This window comes from Columba livia, chromosome 3 (genome assembly GCF_036013475.1).
Source record: "Columba livia isolate bColLiv1 breed racing homer chromosome 3, bColLiv1.pat.W.v2, whole genome shotgun sequence".
Lineage (NCBI taxonomy): Eukaryota > Metazoa > Chordata > Aves > Columbiformes > Columbidae > Columba > Columba livia.
The window spans coordinates 33660665-33677751 of NC_088604.1; the positions used below are offsets into that span (position 1 = coordinate 33660665).

The following is a 17087-nucleotide window of genomic DNA, read 5'->3' on the forward strand; positions in this document are numbered from 1 at the left end:
CAGGGACCTTCAACAAAAACAAATGCAAAATCCAGCCATTGATGGGGTACAATGCCGTGTGCCAGCACATGCTGGGGACCAATTGACTGGAAAGTAGCTTTGTAAAAAAGGGACTGGGTGTCAAGTTGAACATGAGCCAGCAATGTGTCCTTGTGGCAAAGAAGGCTGACGGTGTCCTGGGCTGCACTTGAAGAGCCACCAGGAGGTTGAGGGATGTGATTCTTCCCCTCTACTCAGCACTGGTGTGGCCACACCTGAAGTGCTGTGTGGAGGCCTGGACTCCCCAGTACAAGAGAGAGAGAGAGGGACATACTGGAGATGGTCCAGCAAGAGGCCACTAATTTGATGAAAGGACTGGAGCATCTCTCCTGTGAGGAAAGGCTGAGAGAGCCAGGGCTGTGCAGAACAGAAGGTTCAGGGTGGATATAATTAATGTGTATAATTACCTGAAGGAAGGCTGCAAACAAGACAGAAACAGATCCTGTTCAGTGGTGCCCAGTGACAGGACCAGAGGCAGTGGCCACACAATGAAATACAAGAGGCTCCATCTGAACATCGGGAAACACTTTTTCACTGTGAGGATGACTGAGCATGGGCACAGGTTGCCCAAGGAGGCTGTGGAGTCTCCATCCTTGGAGATATTCAGAAGCCATCTGGACATTGTCCTGGGCAGCTGGCTCTAGGTGGCCCTGCTTGAGCAGAGGCCTGGGCCAGTTGATGTCCTGAAGCCCCTTTCACCTTAACCACTCTGTCATTCTGTGAGCTTGCTCTCAGTTCCTGTACTTGGTGTAATAACCCTGGCAGGTGCAAGGTGGCTGCAAAGGACATCCTGGGCCATGCTGCAGATACAGGTGTGCCATTCTGAGCACAAAGCTATGGAGATCATAGCCAGCCCACAGGTAACGCTCATCAGAAGTTCATAGCTTGGCTAAATTTGGTTGCCTTGTCAGACCAACGTCAAAAGGCACATCTCTGGCACAGCTACAAATTGCTTGCCAAATTTAAATCTATGCTACAAGTCTGTGGGAAACTTTCTTACAAAGCTTAATCAGCATTACTGTTCTTTAAGATAATTGTGAGCAGAACCACTTTAGTTAGCATTCAGTTTGAAGCAAATAGATGATTTGGAAATTTTTAAACCAAGCAGCTGAAAGTTAGTAAAGCTATTATCAGCAACTGAAAGCGAAACTCAGCAATTTTTGATACCTGCTATTTATCTAGAATAATTTGTGTATTCTGTTCAGCAGTGAGGTCTTTCAATTAATAGCTTTAAAAACTAATTAAATAGGCAACTTTAGTGTCTTGTAAAAATATTTATAAAGTGGCTAGAAAGTGTCATAATTACTCTCACCAGGAATCAGTGACTTTACCTTTAAAAGAGAAATATGACTTAGCTGAGGTACTCCTACGGAAACACACAAGGTAGATATGCTTTTAAGTAGAACCTGTCAAATATATTAAATTTTGTGATTTATGAATTATTGCTGCTTTTTGCATGTAGGACATTCAGTCTGTGTCCTACATAGTCTGCTGCTATACCAAACTCTGTCCACAGTCCTCCCATTTTTCAGCCGATGTGACACTAAATTACTGTGATCATCAGCCTCTTTATATAGTCAGAAACCCCCTGCATTCAGGGAATTGAAGGAAATACATTTTGATTTCAAACTTATTTTTACCCACATCCTCATTTTTCTGGGAAGCTGACCATACTAAGAAGAGCTGCTACAGCATTCTGAATCCACAAGGTTTGATTATTTATTCAAAAAAAAACCCCACTTGCTAGTATTTGCATTTAATGTCCATGCTCGAGATGTCATTCTGCATGTTTCAGATATGTGGTTTCACAAGGAATTAACTAAGTTAACAGGCTATCTTTAGTCTTTCCCACCTGGGTCCCATTACTAGAACCGTCTGTGAACAGATAAATTATTCAGATTATCAGCAGATTTAGTAACTGAATCAGAACTGTACAATTTGGCATTCCCTGGGCCGAAGAAGCATGCCAGGAGAGAATGTCACGCTACGGTGGGTGTTTAACGCTGCAGTGAGGTTTGCCTTTTCTTCTGTAAGTCTTACCACAAGGGGCTGAAGAGCTGGTGATGGAATTTAAGTGTGGGTGTAAAACCCAGCTCAGGGGCCGTTCACCAGTAGGAAAGCACTCAGGCTGAGGTTTGAGATTATCTAGTTAATTAAGGCACCTGTAGACTGTTCATGCTTTTGGCAGAATTCAAGTAACCGCATTGAAAAGGAAGAGAGGGAGATGCTGAAATGTGTTGCTTTGGCAGCCTGCTTTTCTGACCAAGTATTATTCTTCTATCTTGACGATGCTCTTGGTCACATAGTTTAGTTTTAGGTAGTCCTGCAAGGAGCAGGGAGTTGAACTTGATGATCCTTATGGGCTCCTTCCAACCTGAGATACTCTGAGATTCCTTCATGCAACAGTGGTCCCCAGGCAAGTTTGTTGAGTGGTTTGCCCAGATGGATATCAAGAACAAGATGTACATCTTTGAGAGTGGATTTATTCAATGAGCAATGTAAATTAAACTGTCTCTGTCATGTATAATAACCCCACAGTGATACCTGAGGACTAGACAGGAGCAAGACGCCTGCAAGAGCTTTGCAGAATTTAATTCTTGTCTTAGCAGCATTAGTGATCTTCCTTTTCAGCGTAGCAGCATGTTCCTCATGCTGCTTTATAATTGAGACTATATTTTTTTTTCTTCTTTCACCAATGTGAAGTGTAGGAGAGCCACAGCTGGACCCCCTTATTCTGTGAATTAGATGACTGCTAGACCTCCTCTTGTCCCTGCCCAAAGGTGCGTTAGAATTTTAAGTGGATCACTCATTCCTCTTCAGATTTTCTTAGGTCAGGCTCAAAAGCTAAAACTGCCTAAAATGAAATGTCTGAAATAGAATGGAAGTAAAGTCCTCACAGTATGTTTAACAGGACACAGTCATTTGGGAACATGCTAGATGAGCAGCAGCCTTCACAGAAACATTTAAAAATTAGTTAATTATCTTCCCAGAATTCACTAAGTCTCCACTTCCCTAAGAAGTGTGAGTAGCTGTCAATACCATGACCAACTAATCCGTTCTGAAGTTCGCTTAACTGCATGAGAGTAGCTTCTGCTCCATGAAGGAAGAGCAGCCCTATGCCTGAAATCTATAGGTTACGCATTTACTGCAGCCTACTTTTGTTTTTCAGATGAGCCTGCAGTTATTTTATCCACAATTGCTGTTCGTCACCAAAAAGGAAACACATATAGGTGATCAAAGCTGGGGGAACGGTGCGGGGAGGGGGAAGCAAAAATCAAAAAAACCCTATGGTAATTGTTTTTGTGTGTTATCTGTGTGGCTTTTACTGGCTTCTCATTCCTATACTACAGCTCCTCCCTGTCCTCCAGATGAAACATCTAAACCAGTGGGGCCCATTTGACATTCAATATGCGTGAGAGTGGGCCTATGATATTGCTGCCAGAGAGAAGCTTCCGCATAAACAAAAGCAAATCCTTGCCAAAGAGAAATGGGGTGTGTTGCACCAGGAATGGAATCCATCTGTCCCTAAATACTGGGATGACTCCAGGGATATCTTCCAGCTACTCTGGGGCACTGTAATCTCATTTTCCTGTCCTTGCCATTTGGGTTCATAGAATGAATCTGCTCACAAAAGTGAAATGAAAAGTGATGGACCTCAGGAGGAGTGTGAGTTGACAAGTTAGGGATTCTTCTTGACTCCTTTCCTGCTCTTATATATGCAAGCTTATTTCTATGGAGCTACCCAAATATATCTGTTTGCATAACTGAATTATTCTTTAAGGAGAGGAAATACAAAAATGAGACCAGTCCAGGAGACCTGCTCCCAGTCAAAAAACAGCTTCAGGAACCGGTCACAGGTTGCTAGAGGTGGAAATGCAAAACCATCAGCCTTCCTTAACTAACATGTTGTCTGATAACACAACGGCAGAAACTACTTACCAATTGAAATGAAACATTTAAATAGGAGCTCTTGCCTCAAAACATAAGGTCTAATTTTTTTTGTAACTTGAACAAGGCAGTTTTGAGTACAGGTCTGTAGAAACATCAGAATATTTGAAATATTAGGTGTGGTTTAAATAGGGGTTCACATAAAGTCTCCTGGGAAGAAAGAGGAAAAAAAGCATCATTTCACAGCTGTTAAAATCAGAGCGTTATGTATGTACACATAAAACTAAGTGAAAGGGAGCAGATAAAATAAGACTTTCCAGTAAATAATTTACATGATAAGAAAATGAATGGCTCTTATCTAGAGTAAGCCTCCTTGGAAAGAAACCAAAGGTTGATTTTGAAAGGAACGTCATCTTGGCATCGGTAAGCGTATTCCTGCAAAAAGTCCCAGGAAGTTTGCTGGTTCTTTCCCTGTCTCTGAACATAAACTGCTAAACCTTGAGCTGCTTAGAAATGTTCTTTTGCAAACATAGGAGCAAACTAGTCTTTATCCAGACAATAAGAGGTAAATTGTGCTGGCAGCTACAATAGCTGCATTGGGAAACTGCACGGGTAAATCTGAAATGCTTTTAAAACCAGCGAGTTCAGTTTTAGGTTTTTGGAAATTAATTGCTAAACTATAAAGTCATTTTAGGGAGTATCAAGGCACTAAACTGAAATACGTAAGAGTCGGGAAGCTCCAAGAGCTGATGCTGACAAGCTGTGAGGTATTTTAACATGACCACATTACACGGATACAGTGTAATTACATCACATTCATATATATTTAGAGAATGCCAACAAAGCAATGTAAAGCAAATGAACTTCTGGCCTCATTAAGTCATTGGCTGTGACTTAAGTCAGCGCCCATGGACATTTTTACAGGCCCAACACTACCCATTACATGTGATGTGTAAAACAGTTGTAGCTATGTGTAATCCACAGGGGAAACCCTGCTAATACCAGCATGATTTAAACACAAGCTTTCCATCTGCAGAGGTGCATACAGTAAAGCCTTGTAGTCGATGTCAAACCTGATTTTTGCATTTAATATCTCTTAATGAAGTCTGGGGAGCGAAACTTAACACTTGCAATACTAACCACCTGAGAACAACCATCTTGGGAGTGAAACTTCTAGCTGTGCAAGTGTGAGCGCCTTTAACCTTTGGTATTTATATTGGATGGTCTAAATCTTGAGTGACTGAATTATACATAAGAATTCACTTTCATAGAAATTTAAATAGCCAGGTCACTGTATGGAATTATTTGCAATTAAAACATCCATAATATTCTCCCAGGGTTTTCTGAGAAGTCACCTGGAGTCCTTTACCTGCTCATCCTTCCAAACCACCATTTAGCAGCTCTGATAAAATACGGTGCCTCATACAATTTAACATACATTTTTTTAAAAATATGTGGGAACTTTAATGACAGAAACTGTTTACTATAACCTGTAACAACCTGAATTCATATTAAAATATGCAATTTTAAGATCTAGGTGAACGAAAACAACTTTGACATCTGGAATATTGTCAATTTTTTGCAGCAGGGCTACAGGAAAGAGGCACGTGTGCACATCAATAGCCTTTGTTAAAATGTCGTGCTGCCTTGTCTCAGGGATCCTTCTGCCTTTGCTGTGCTCACAGGATTCCTGGGAGGCTGTTCAGAATGTTGCATTTGCACATTTAAGATGGTGCTAATATGTATTTCTTGTTTAAGATGCTCATCACAACAGCCCCTCGTGGTCTGATGGGTACAGTGTGAACCCGCCTGAGTGACAGCTATGCCAACAAACCTCACCTGAGCGTTGCCCCTGGGAAGGGATGCTCCTCCGCTGCTGATTGCCCCGCCTGGCATGCGGGGGTGTGGGAGGAATAGGGGGATGCTCAAGGCTCTTCCTCCCAGCCCCCAACCGTGTCTGTCCATCAGACAGCTATTGAACAAAAATCGATTGGCGTCTCCAGCCTGGACATGCTGTTCCTGGTGGTCTGAAAAGTCTCGGCTAAACTACAATTACAAAGGTTGGTCAAACTTTCCTAGGCATGAATGTCTGCCTCCTTATATACAGACAGTGGGTACAGTAGAATATGTTTTGCCTTGTTTTCTCTTTCCATCTTTTCCCTCCCCCTTTGCTTAGGTTCAAGTTCTGACACTCAGATTTTACTTGTGAGTTTTCCTGTATTTTCCCAGAAGATTTACAGAATAGACACTGCTGCATCTTGGATTACTTTTGGATTTCCCAGGGAGAAAAAAGGGGTGGGAGAGTAGAGACCCATTCCTACTGATGAGGGCGTGGACTGTCAGATGGTGAGATAGTGCTCAGCACTGCTTGGCTTCCCCGGCACCAGGGAACTGACTGGCTTGTTTACACCGAAAATATTTTGTTGACCATTTCCTGACATTGTATCCTGTTTTGGTAACAGAGGTGGTTTTATTCAGTCAGCAAATTTACACTTTCATTAAGTTGTCCAGTCATTTTTTTTCCCCGCGTAGTAATTATCCTTATCTGTCTTTTATAAATAAAACTGAGGCTGAGCATACAAAGTCCTGCCCTGAACGGTAATGCCAAAGAAAAACTCCCATTCTCTAGAAGTTATACAGTGTTTTGGTTTGTCCAAATTCTGAAATATTCCTGAATTACTTCAAGTGAAGATGCAACTGTCAAATTCACCTTGTTGCTTCACAGGCATGTTGGGCATTCTGAAAACCAAAACAAGCTCATGGGATGTTTCATGAGCTTGTAGGAATGTTAATCGGGACACAGGATTTAACTCCACCCGTGCTCTGCCCAGGATGCAGGATTAGTCAGGCGCTTTGTGTACTCCCATTTTCCTTTCCACGTGTACAGCCACACTGATCCTTGACAGAAGCCTTTCCCTGGAGATGCCCTGAGCTTTCTCTTTAGAAGAGGCCAAGGCGTTGTTTTGACTATCGTATCTACAGGGGTTGATATGGCTGGGAGAAAATATTTTGTTTAAAGTATTTATTAGCTAGCAGCTATACTTACAATGTCCCTGGTGTTATCCAAACACACAAAAAGGATGCAGTGAAGCACACTCTGCCTAAGGAAAGGTAGTTAGGGCTTCATGATTAAGGAAAAAAGAGATTTTTGAAGTGCGAACTGGTTTGTTTCCCTCTGTCAGCAAAATACACAGGAATTTTACAGCCATCGGGGGAGAGCAAAGAGGCTTTTGTGCATATAGTCAGGGTCATTGTGCCACTCATGAAGTATTACGTGAAGAGAAGCAAAGTGTTTACAGGAAAGCTGACAAACCAGGTGGCAATGTTAGGAATGAATGCTTGTAAAGCTGTAGGATGGGGAGGTGACACAAAACTCCAGCATGGCTGGTCAGGGAGCGGTGGTTGTAGGTGTTGTCGGTGGTGTGACACTGTGGCTGAGCATGATGCAACGCTCCCCAGTGGGACCGCTCTCCCGAGTCACACCAGCTGTGGGGATGAACAGCTGGGTGCGGGCAGGTGAAGTCCAGCGGAGCAGCTGGCGAGAAGGTGGGACGGCAGTGCCTGTGCCTGTGCTGCCTCACGAGACCTGCGGGATCCGGGTGGACAGGGCTGGGGCAGGTGGATGCTGTTCCGCCATTGAGCAGCGGGTACGACCATCGCCGCTCCTGCCCGTGTAAAATCTGCCAAGGCAGGTGCCTGGGGATGGGGCTGTGAGGGCACGGACACACCAGGGCCTGGGGATCTCAGGGGAAGGAATTGGGAGTTCAACAATTTCTGACTTCCAAGTTCACAGCAGGACAGCTGCTACCTACCCTGGACCTTTCTTCATGGGTTAATGGTTAATTGAAACACAGACAACACAAAAACTGTCCCTTGAGTCAGTGCATTGACCAAAGAAAAAGGAAAAAACCCAACCAGAACAACCACGAGCCAGCTCCGAGCACGGAGTGTCCCCAACCCAGCCCCTGAACAACAGCTCTGCTGCGAGAGGGCGAGACCGCGGGGTCGGGCTGCTCTGCCCTGGGCAGCCGCGGGACGTCCCGGGGCGGGCGGCACGCCGGGGCTCCCCGTCAGGCAACGCCGGCGCGGAGCGCAGGCCGGCAGCCCCCGCCCCGGCTTCCCGGCTGCAGCCACCTCCTCCTCCCCCTCCCACCGCCCTCTCCGGCGCAGCCCCCGCCCCCGGCCTGCCCCTGTGGCGCTGACGTCCCGGGCGGCCGGGCCGTGCCGGGCGGCGGAGGGCGGCGCAGAGCAGCTGCGGCGGCCGGGCTGGCAGTGGGGCGCCGAGCGCAGCGGCAGCAGCAGGTAAGGACGCGGCGCCGGGCGAGACCGCAGGCCCGTGGCCTCCTCGCCCCCTCCCGCCGCCCCTCTACATCTTCCCCCCACCCGGCGGGGAAGCGCCGGCGCTCCGGCCTGGCTGCGCCGTGCTGCCCCGGCGCCTCCCGCCCGGTCCCGGTGCGGTGCGGTGCGGCCCGGCCCGCCGGCAGGTGCGATCGGTCCCCGGCGCGGCGTTCGCCAGTGGCATCGTCGAGGGGAGAGGGGCTTTGCGGGGACAGGCGTCCTCTGGCTAGAAACGCGGGCTGCAGCGGCACGGACAGCGGTGGCTACTTCTCTAAAGGCTGCTGGGGGACAGGACGGGGCAGCGGGGACGCCGGGGAGGCAGCGGCGGCTGTTCCGCCCGGTCGCTGTCACCTTACAGGTCTCGGTAACGAATGGAACGTGGCCGCCGCCGGGCCAGGAGGGCGGCGGATGCGTCCTGGCGTCGGCCTCGGGATCTGGGGGCTCGGGCCGGGCCGGGGGCTGCGGGTCAGCGACCTGTTGGTGGGGTACCCACACCTTCCCGGCTCCGTGCAGCTGCAGTCCCAAGTGCCGCTTCGTTACTTCCTTAAATGAACTGTCATGGGAATTTCTTTCCTGTTTGGTGTTGTGTTGTTTTTTTGTTTGTTTGTGTGTTTTATTTTGTTTTCTTTTTCCTTCTTTTTTTTTTTCCTTCTTTTTTATTTATGTATTTTTTTTTCCTCCCCTTTAGTATCATCCTTTGTAAGATGCTGTTCCTGCTGAGTTACAGCTGAGCTCCTCTTCTTGTTTCACATTTCACATTTCCGTGCTGATAGCATTGTCCTTGTCACGGAAAAGTTTTTTCCAGCCTTGACCGGCCCAACACAGTGTGGCTGGTAGTGCAATTAAAATACAGCCCCTCTTGGCGTGTCCCTCGTTGAAGTGCTTTTGCAGGCTGTGTTTTTGGAGAGCAGTGTGTGTAAGCGTGATGTGCTACCAAAAACTGATCCCCAATTCATGTAACTTTTATTCTTTACTGATTAGGAAAAGTTAAAAAGGTTTGTCCCCTTAATGGGCCATCCCTTGAATACATCTTGAAATGCGGCGTATTTGTTGTTGGTGCTTGTCTGATAACTTTGCCTCAGATTCCTAACTAGTAAATCCTGATGCCACCAGAAGCCCTTAAGATTGAGATAGCTAAATTAATAGATTACAGGTTGCATAAATGGATGGTTGCAACCTGTTACTTCATCTAAATATTGCTGATTGCTAGCCTTTTTTTACAGAGGTGGAGAGAGGTAGTTTGTCATGCCTGACTTCCTGTCCTGCTCCCAGAAGGAAAAGACCTTTGAGGTGATCTAATTTCTTACAGTTCAGTTGGCATCGCCAGGCTGCGGAGCGGCCCATGAACTGGGTTTGCAGCCACCAGAGTACAAAGGTTGGCAACCGTGCTGAGTCTTCCTTCTGTTACAAGTGTGACAAATTAACAGAGGGTAGGGATGAACTCCAAAGTTAAAAGTCATCTGCGATTTTTCTTTTCAAGATAGAGGGAAATGCTAGGAAAAAAGCCTAATAACCATAGAAATGATTCGATGATTCAGTTTATTCTCGTGCAAATTTAAAAGTAAGTGAATGTGTTCTTGCAGTGTTTGCTTAAATATCATAAAGCTATGCTAATGTACAATTTAACCATGAAGTATATGGTTATAAAATAACTGCAAATAAGGTCTGAGTGTTTAGTTGAGGTAGGAGACTAAATATCAAAATTGTTAGAGCAAAAGTCAGAAACTGTTGCATTGTTGTTATTACTTAGAAATCAGGATTTAGCTTGATTGTATTTTTAGTGGATGTATTTTAATGTGTATAAGTTAATAAATTGTTTAGTGATGGTGTAGTTATGCCTTTGAGTGTGAAACTACAAAGCCAGCAGAGTGAACATAAAGGCAGTAAAGTTTGCTGCAAGGCTTAATAGCTTTCTGAATTAAAACCATGTCATTATTAGCTTGCAGAAATCGTAAGTAAGTTGAACTGATTTCCCCACCCCCATATTTCTAGCCTGAGCGGGTGTTGATGTATAATCTGCACTAAGCACTGTGTCCTTCAGGATCTGGGATCGCCATGGGCCTTTGTTGTGATACTGGTTCAGTATCTTGACCTATTAATCATAATGTTCTCATTAGGAAGGTGAAGTAGTACTTCCTTGTGCCTGGTCTGCAGGGGTGGAGAAGGCTCTGTGACCCAACATAACCTTCATATTCTCTTGGTATTTGATAACGATTGTCTGAGGAAAACTTTGAGGTTTTAGGCATTTTGACTATTTTGTGAGTGGTGTGGTAAAGGTGAGTAGGAAGTAACAATTTATTGTCACTTTCAGTACAAAATAGGGAAGCCTGAGATTAAGCCGACAGGTTCAAAACAAACAAAAGGGTTATGTTTTGGTTTTGACCCAATGTGTAGTTAGTTAAGCCTTGGAAATCCTTTCTGAAGCGTGTGGATATTGAAAGTTTACAGGGACTTGAAAAGCAACTGGACAAATTAATGGAAGAGAAATCTACAAAGGCTGGTGTGTACAGCGTACCTCCTGTAGCTCAGGGAGTCACTGAGCTGCACGTGGAGAATATACTGGGATGTCATTTACCAAATTTTTATATTCATGTGAGGCATTGACTACTGCAGGTTGCTTACTGGAGACAATAGGCCTGCTGTCTGACCCACTAAGGCTGCTCTTAGAAGAATTATTTGTTTGTCTGAAGTGTTTGGGAGCAGATGAGCCAAAGGGACCAGGTCTAGAGATGGCAACTCTGAGTGATTATGAGTTGTCATCAAACTGGGAAGTCAGCTTAAGTGATGCTGGGGGGCAGTTAAACTCATAGAGTGTCCTGATTTGGAAGGGATGCACACGTATCATCAAGTCCAACTCCTGTCCCTGCATAGGACAACTGCACAATTCACACCATGTATCTGGGGGTGTTGTCCAGTCTCTTCTTGAACACTGTCCAGCATGGGACCGTGACACCTCCCTGGGGAGCGCGTTCCAGTGCTCCGCCACCCTCCCTAGGGACTTTAGCGGCTTCTCATACAGATTCCTCTCCAAACCCTTCACCAACTTCGCAGCTCTCTTGTGGACACTCTCCAGTAGCTTAATGTCTTTTTTATGCCGTGGCACCCAGAACTGCACACAGTGCTCCAGGTGAGGCCGCACCAGTGCAGAGCAGAGCAGGACAATCACCTCCCTGCCCGGCTGGCAATGCTGTGCTGATGCACCCAGGACACGGTTGACCCTCTTGGCTGCCAGGCCACACTGTTGGCTCATGTTCGACTTGCTGTTGACGTCAAGTTCTGGCAACTTTGCACGTTGGTGTTATCATTTATGTCTTTGATCAACAGAATTATCACAAAGACTGAAGGAGTCTGAGTAGAGGTTTCAGGCCGTATTTTTGATGCTGTGTTGTGGAGAAGAGGTTTTTGATAAATTGGATGGCTGTATTCAAGTCCAAGTTACGATTTTCAGGAAGGAGATCCCATAATACAGATAGGTAAAGTCAACTTGGCAGCAGTGCCATGGAAGCACATCTGAAGGTTATGGAGGATCACGATAAGCAGTGGGATGCAGTGCTTTGAAACTTATCATTTAAGTTTTTGTATTAGTGAAGCTTATCAGAATAAAGTGTTCAGTTTTGGTTATAGCCCTTTAAGAAAGGTAAATGCAAACATTTAAATCTGGCAGAAATGGTCGTTGAGGCTTGGGAATGATTTGGAAAGCATCATCTACAGAGACAACGTGTGTTTGGAAAGTGTGGTCTACAAAGACTAGACAAGCTCAGTTCCAGCAGAAAGAGGGTGGGATGAGGGGACAAGAAGATGCCACAGTCTTAAAATTAGTGAGAAGTAGTCTGTCCTTCCGTTAGTGACACTATTTAAAAAGATGAAACTAGCTTGTACTGAAGATTTTATGTAGTTCATAAAATCTGTTATGCTTTGTGGAAACTGGAACAAGCTGAGGTTCAGCAATCTCCTTTTTGTGAAGGTTTTTGAAAGTCAGATAGGACTTGTGTTAAGGATATATTAAAGACTTTTGCTCACAACTGTTTTACTTGTTTTCGTGCAGGGTGTTGAACTTTGTTTCTTCAGGTGCTTTCTGTGTTCTGGCTGGAGTTTATGTGGAAAAAGTAATTTTAGTGCTCAAAAGAAATAAAATGACTGGCAAAACTGAAACATTCTAGGTCTCAAAAGAAATTCAGCTTTCGAGACCTAGAATGTTTCAGTATTACTGGCCATCTGATGTTACAGCTTGCTGTGTTTGCTTTTTAAATAGTTAGTGTTGAGCCAAACTATTGCATTCGACAGCTATATGTTGTGGTTTAGGAGTGTAGCCCATAATCCCATAGGAAATGTAAGTGTAGGATCATACTGTGATTTAAACCAGGAAAATCAGAGGGATAAAACCTGAAGTATTCATCATCTACTATAGTATATACTGTATGTGGCTTTATAACCTACGTCCAAATGTTGCAGCATCTTCTGACATCCTGTTTATGAAGAAATGAGATGTCTCAGACTTGTTAAGTAGTGAATGTTTCTATAGGTACCCTAATTTTGAATCAGTTTTTTGAAGTATGCCTGGGCAGATAAAAATGATGTAACATTTTAACATAGCATACCATCTATTTATGTTTTTGGTTGGAATGACTGTGTTGTGTTTGTGGTAAATACTGGTCACTGAGACTTACGTTTCTGAAATATGGGTAGACACTATAATAATACAAAAAACCACATGGAAAAGATAGAGTTTTTTGAATGTCTGTGGATGAAGCCATGTTTTGTTTTTTGTTTTCCCCAAATATCAGTTTTGCAAAGCTAAATGTAGAGTTTCAGCATCCTTCATAGTTTTTCCTAAGGTTTTGATGGCAAGAAAAAGACAGATAAATCTGTGGGTTCTTTAATCTCTGACAGAACAATTTCTGTAAGTAATGACCATACGTATTTAATAGTATGTATTCTATCGGAAAGAGCACCCTAGTTCTGTCTTAGCATAGTTCTATCTTAGCATAGCAACTAAAAAAAAAAATATCTTGCCAAAGTGAGTTCTTGCTTTTTCTTTTGTTGAACAGCATGCACAAGTCTAACAAGGAGCGGCTGATGGAACTGGGGCTCTTTAGCCTGGAGAAAACGGAGAGGGAGACCTTATTGCTGTCCACAACTACCTGAAAGGAGGTTGTAGCATGGAGGGTGTTGGTCTCTTCTCTCAAACAGCAAGTGATAGGACAAGAGGAGATGTCCTCAGGTTGTCCAGGGGAGGTTTAGATTGGATATTAGGAAAAAATTCTTCCTGGAAAGGTTTGTCAGGCATTGGAACAGGCTGCCCAGGGAAGTGGTGGAGTCACCATCGCTGGAGGTGTTTAAAAGTCGTTTAGACAAAGTTCTTAGGGACGTGGAGTAAGGTTATGGTTGGGCTTGATGATCCTGAGGGTCTCTTCCAACCAAACTGATTCTATGATTCTATAAGTGGAGTGGAGTGTGATGGGGCTGGGAGGGCTGGTTTGGTTGGGTCCTGTCTCTGTGCTACATGCCGCAACTCAAAACCAAACCCTCTTGCCACCCAAGGACCACTGAGCGTGGCCTCATGAGGGTGATTTGGGAGCCCCCGCAGCACCATGAGTTTTTTCCGAGTACCCAGGGGGTGAGTTTCAGCCGCACGGTGTTTGCCCCGCAGACACGGTGCCGGCTGCAGTGCTGCCAGCTCAGCTGCACCTCTGGCAGTACCATGGCATGCACAAATGTTCGGCTGCTGTGGGATGGTGTCTGCGCTGCCGTGACCATGTTGTGGGTCATACCCAGAGTTTATGCAACTTGTGAAGCTCTTCTGCCAAGCCAGGGGGGTCTTGTCAGCCGAATGATTCCTCTCACTCTGCAAGTGGGTGGATGAAGTGTAGTGCCTGCTTGCTTTGGGGAATGAGAGAAGGATGAGGCACCTGCAGTTAAACCTTATTTTCCATGTGTGCTGCTGGTGCCGTGTTTGCCCGGCCACAGTGGTAAAGGCAGAACGGTGCCAATCTCCAAACCGGGATCCATCCCCAGCAGTGCTGATCGGAGCTGTCGTGAGTGCTGCTAGAGCTAGTGTGGCTGCATCTGGATGTGCGTCTTCCAGGGACCAGCCTGTGCTCAGAAAATTCAATAGAGAAATTCCCAGGCTCTTCCATGGAAGTCTGAGTGAACGATGGATTTGTAAATACTCAGCAAAATAACTTTTTTGACTTCAAATAAAAGAAAACTTATCTTTGCTTTTTGAAGCAACATAACTTGAATGAGCTTACTGAATTTATTTTGAACAGGTAGTTAAATGGACAATTAAATTAACAGTATTATTTACATATTGTGTAATTTTTTAGTTTCTTGAACAAACTTATTTTCTTTGTAATGAACAATGTTTAGCAGACTGATTTGAAATTTAGGGGAAAAAAATGAGAAGCATGGAAAGTAATAAAATCAGTGGTTTACAAAAATCTCTCTGATATCAGCAAGATCTGTGTCTATATTGGTAGCAATAGCTTCCTGAATTATATGTGTTTTTATGGATCCTTCAGGCCTCATCTGATGTCGTGTAAGTATTGTTATGTTTTGTATTTTCAGCAAGTCCATCTTGTGATCTGTGTGGTCCACAACTTGGTCTCTTGCATCTGCCATGCTCTCTTTGTTATGGTTTTGGTCATCTCAGGTTCATTCTTAGTGCCCTGGATCCAAAGCAACCTGACTAAAAGGAGATACTGTAAAAGCTGTGTTTCAGAAGAAGCTGCCCGTGGGACCACAGCGTGTCCTTCTCCAGTCCTCTGGCACGACCCGTGAGTGAGGCCATGCCTGTGGCAGTGTGAGGACATCACCTTCCGAGTCTTCATCCATGCTTTGCTCTTTCATGATTTATACAAGCGCAGCCCATTCACACGTGCTTTATAGAGGTGGAGGTGACAGCAATAAAAGTCTTTAACGAAATCCTCGGTGGCAAAGCTTGGCTATTTTGTTGGATCTTCCTTTTTCTCAGCTGGGTGAGCGCTGTGTGCGGGCGGGCTGAACCTGCCCACCCTGGCCCTCTGCTGGTTTGAGGGGACGCACTGGGGAGTTTTGGGAACGGGATGCGCTGGAGCTGCTCTGCTGGTTCAAGGTTTAATGGTGTGTGGTAACCTCCTGTGCTGTTTGCCCTATTTATGCGCTGCAAGGTCTCCAGGACAAGGATCAAAGCATTCAGGAATGAAGAGGCTAACAAATATTTTTAATAACTTCAATTTTAATGATTCTCTAGGTTTGCAGTTTTGTGGGTAGTTGGGCTGATGTAACTGCCTGCCAGCCCCTCAAAAGGAGGAAATCTTTCCTTTCTGCTCTCTTCCAAGCAGCACCGATGGCCTCTGGGCTCCTCCACACCTCAGTGCAAACTGCTGGCTCTGCAGAGAGCAGCAAACCCATCACCTTTCCCATCTCCATATCCCTTCTGCAGCGGGATATCACGTGTTTCAGAGCTGATGCAATGGGGCAGCGGGAGCACATAGCGAGGAGCAGAAACAAGGGGAGGCAAATGAGGGGTTCCCCCTTCTCAGGGTGGTAAGCTGTTACTCCTTCAGCTTACCCTTGATTTTGCAGTTTCTTAGACTTGTGTAACCCTTTGTTGCTTCTACCAAAAGGTACACAAATGCCTCCAGTAGCCCTGTTGCAGAGAGAAATGTGGACAAAAAGAGCGTACATAGGGAATTTCAGTCATAGCAGTAGGATTGGAAAGGACTGTAGAAGATCACAGGCTTCAGAGGGCCATAATGTGGACTTTCATTACTGTGTAAAGATAAGAACACTTGGTTTAAGTACATGGGGTGGTTTTTATGTGGATGCTACATGGTGCATGTTTCTCCTTTTGTACATGTTGGGTTGCCTTTCGATCAGCTTGCTGCCAGGCCCGTTTTTATCTCCTCTTTTAATTTTTTTCCAAAAATAGACCTGCCAGCTGTGTCTTTGTTGGTTGGAATACATGTGCATGTTGCATCATTACTTTATTGTCCTTATTTATTCTTTTCTGGGGTCAAGCTATTTCTTGGAGTCTGCAATGTTTTTTACATGTTTCAGTAGCTGATCTTCTTGTGGCCGTGGTTAAGAGCATCACTTCAAATTTCAGAGTTTTTGAGAGACAGAAGAGAAATAGGCTTGTCTGTTGTTGTCTTGAATTGAAACTGTTAGGAACAAAGCATTTAACTGCAACTGTACAGAGGAAGCAGAAGTTTCAGAGATGGTGTGATGATCTTTATATTTAGTTGTCACGCCATTAGGGTACTGTTGCATCTTCTCAAGCATCTGAAATTAGTCACGATCAGACACTCGATCTCCAATTATGTGGACCTTGCGATAGTGTTCGGTTCACTGCATGAATGTCATATATTAAAATATTTTTTTCTTGGGGTGTTTGGAGACGTGTATTTGAGGTTCTTAAAAACATGGTTTGGAGGTGGACTTGACAGTGCTAGGTTAATGGTTGCACTTGATGATCTTAAGCGTCTTTTCCAACCAAAATGATTTGATGATTCTGGGCTTTTGGAAAAGTAGTGTAACAACTTAGTATTTTTTTAGATTATTTATACAATAACAAATTTTGAGCTTTGGTTGGGAGAAGGATGCTTTTTCAAATATGTTTTGTATCATTCTGGTGGTAATCTGAAACAAATTTTCGATCTTGTTTTGTGTTTTGCTTTGAAGTTCTCCATCCTTTCAAAGGAGATTGTTTCTTACTAACCTAGTAAAGGAATCTTAGACATGAAGTCTCTTATCCTGTTATCACACTGTACAAGTCATGTCTTGCTCAAAGGTCAACACCCACAGAACATGTTTTTTGCAGTGCAGTGAACTAAGTAGCT

The 17087-nt window shown here is 44.5% G+C and overlaps 1 protein-coding gene across 7 annotated transcripts in view; it reads left to right on the forward strand.

Moving 5' to 3' along the window:
• Positions 1–8078: 8078 nt before the first annotated feature.
• The window catches only part of MYO6 (myosin VI), a 119406-nt gene continuing 110397 nt past the window's right edge, over positions 8079–17087 (forward strand). For 4 of the 7 annotated variants that reach the window (XM_065056348.1, XM_065056350.1, XM_065056351.1 and 1 more), the window contains exon 1: positions 8080–8229. The gene's annotated coding sequence lies outside the window, so the exon portion shown is untranslated. Of the gene's footprint in view, positions 8230–17087 lie in introns of all 7 variants that reach the window. The other 3 variants (XM_065056346.1, XM_065056349.1, XM_065056347.1) reach the window with 2 other exon arrangements.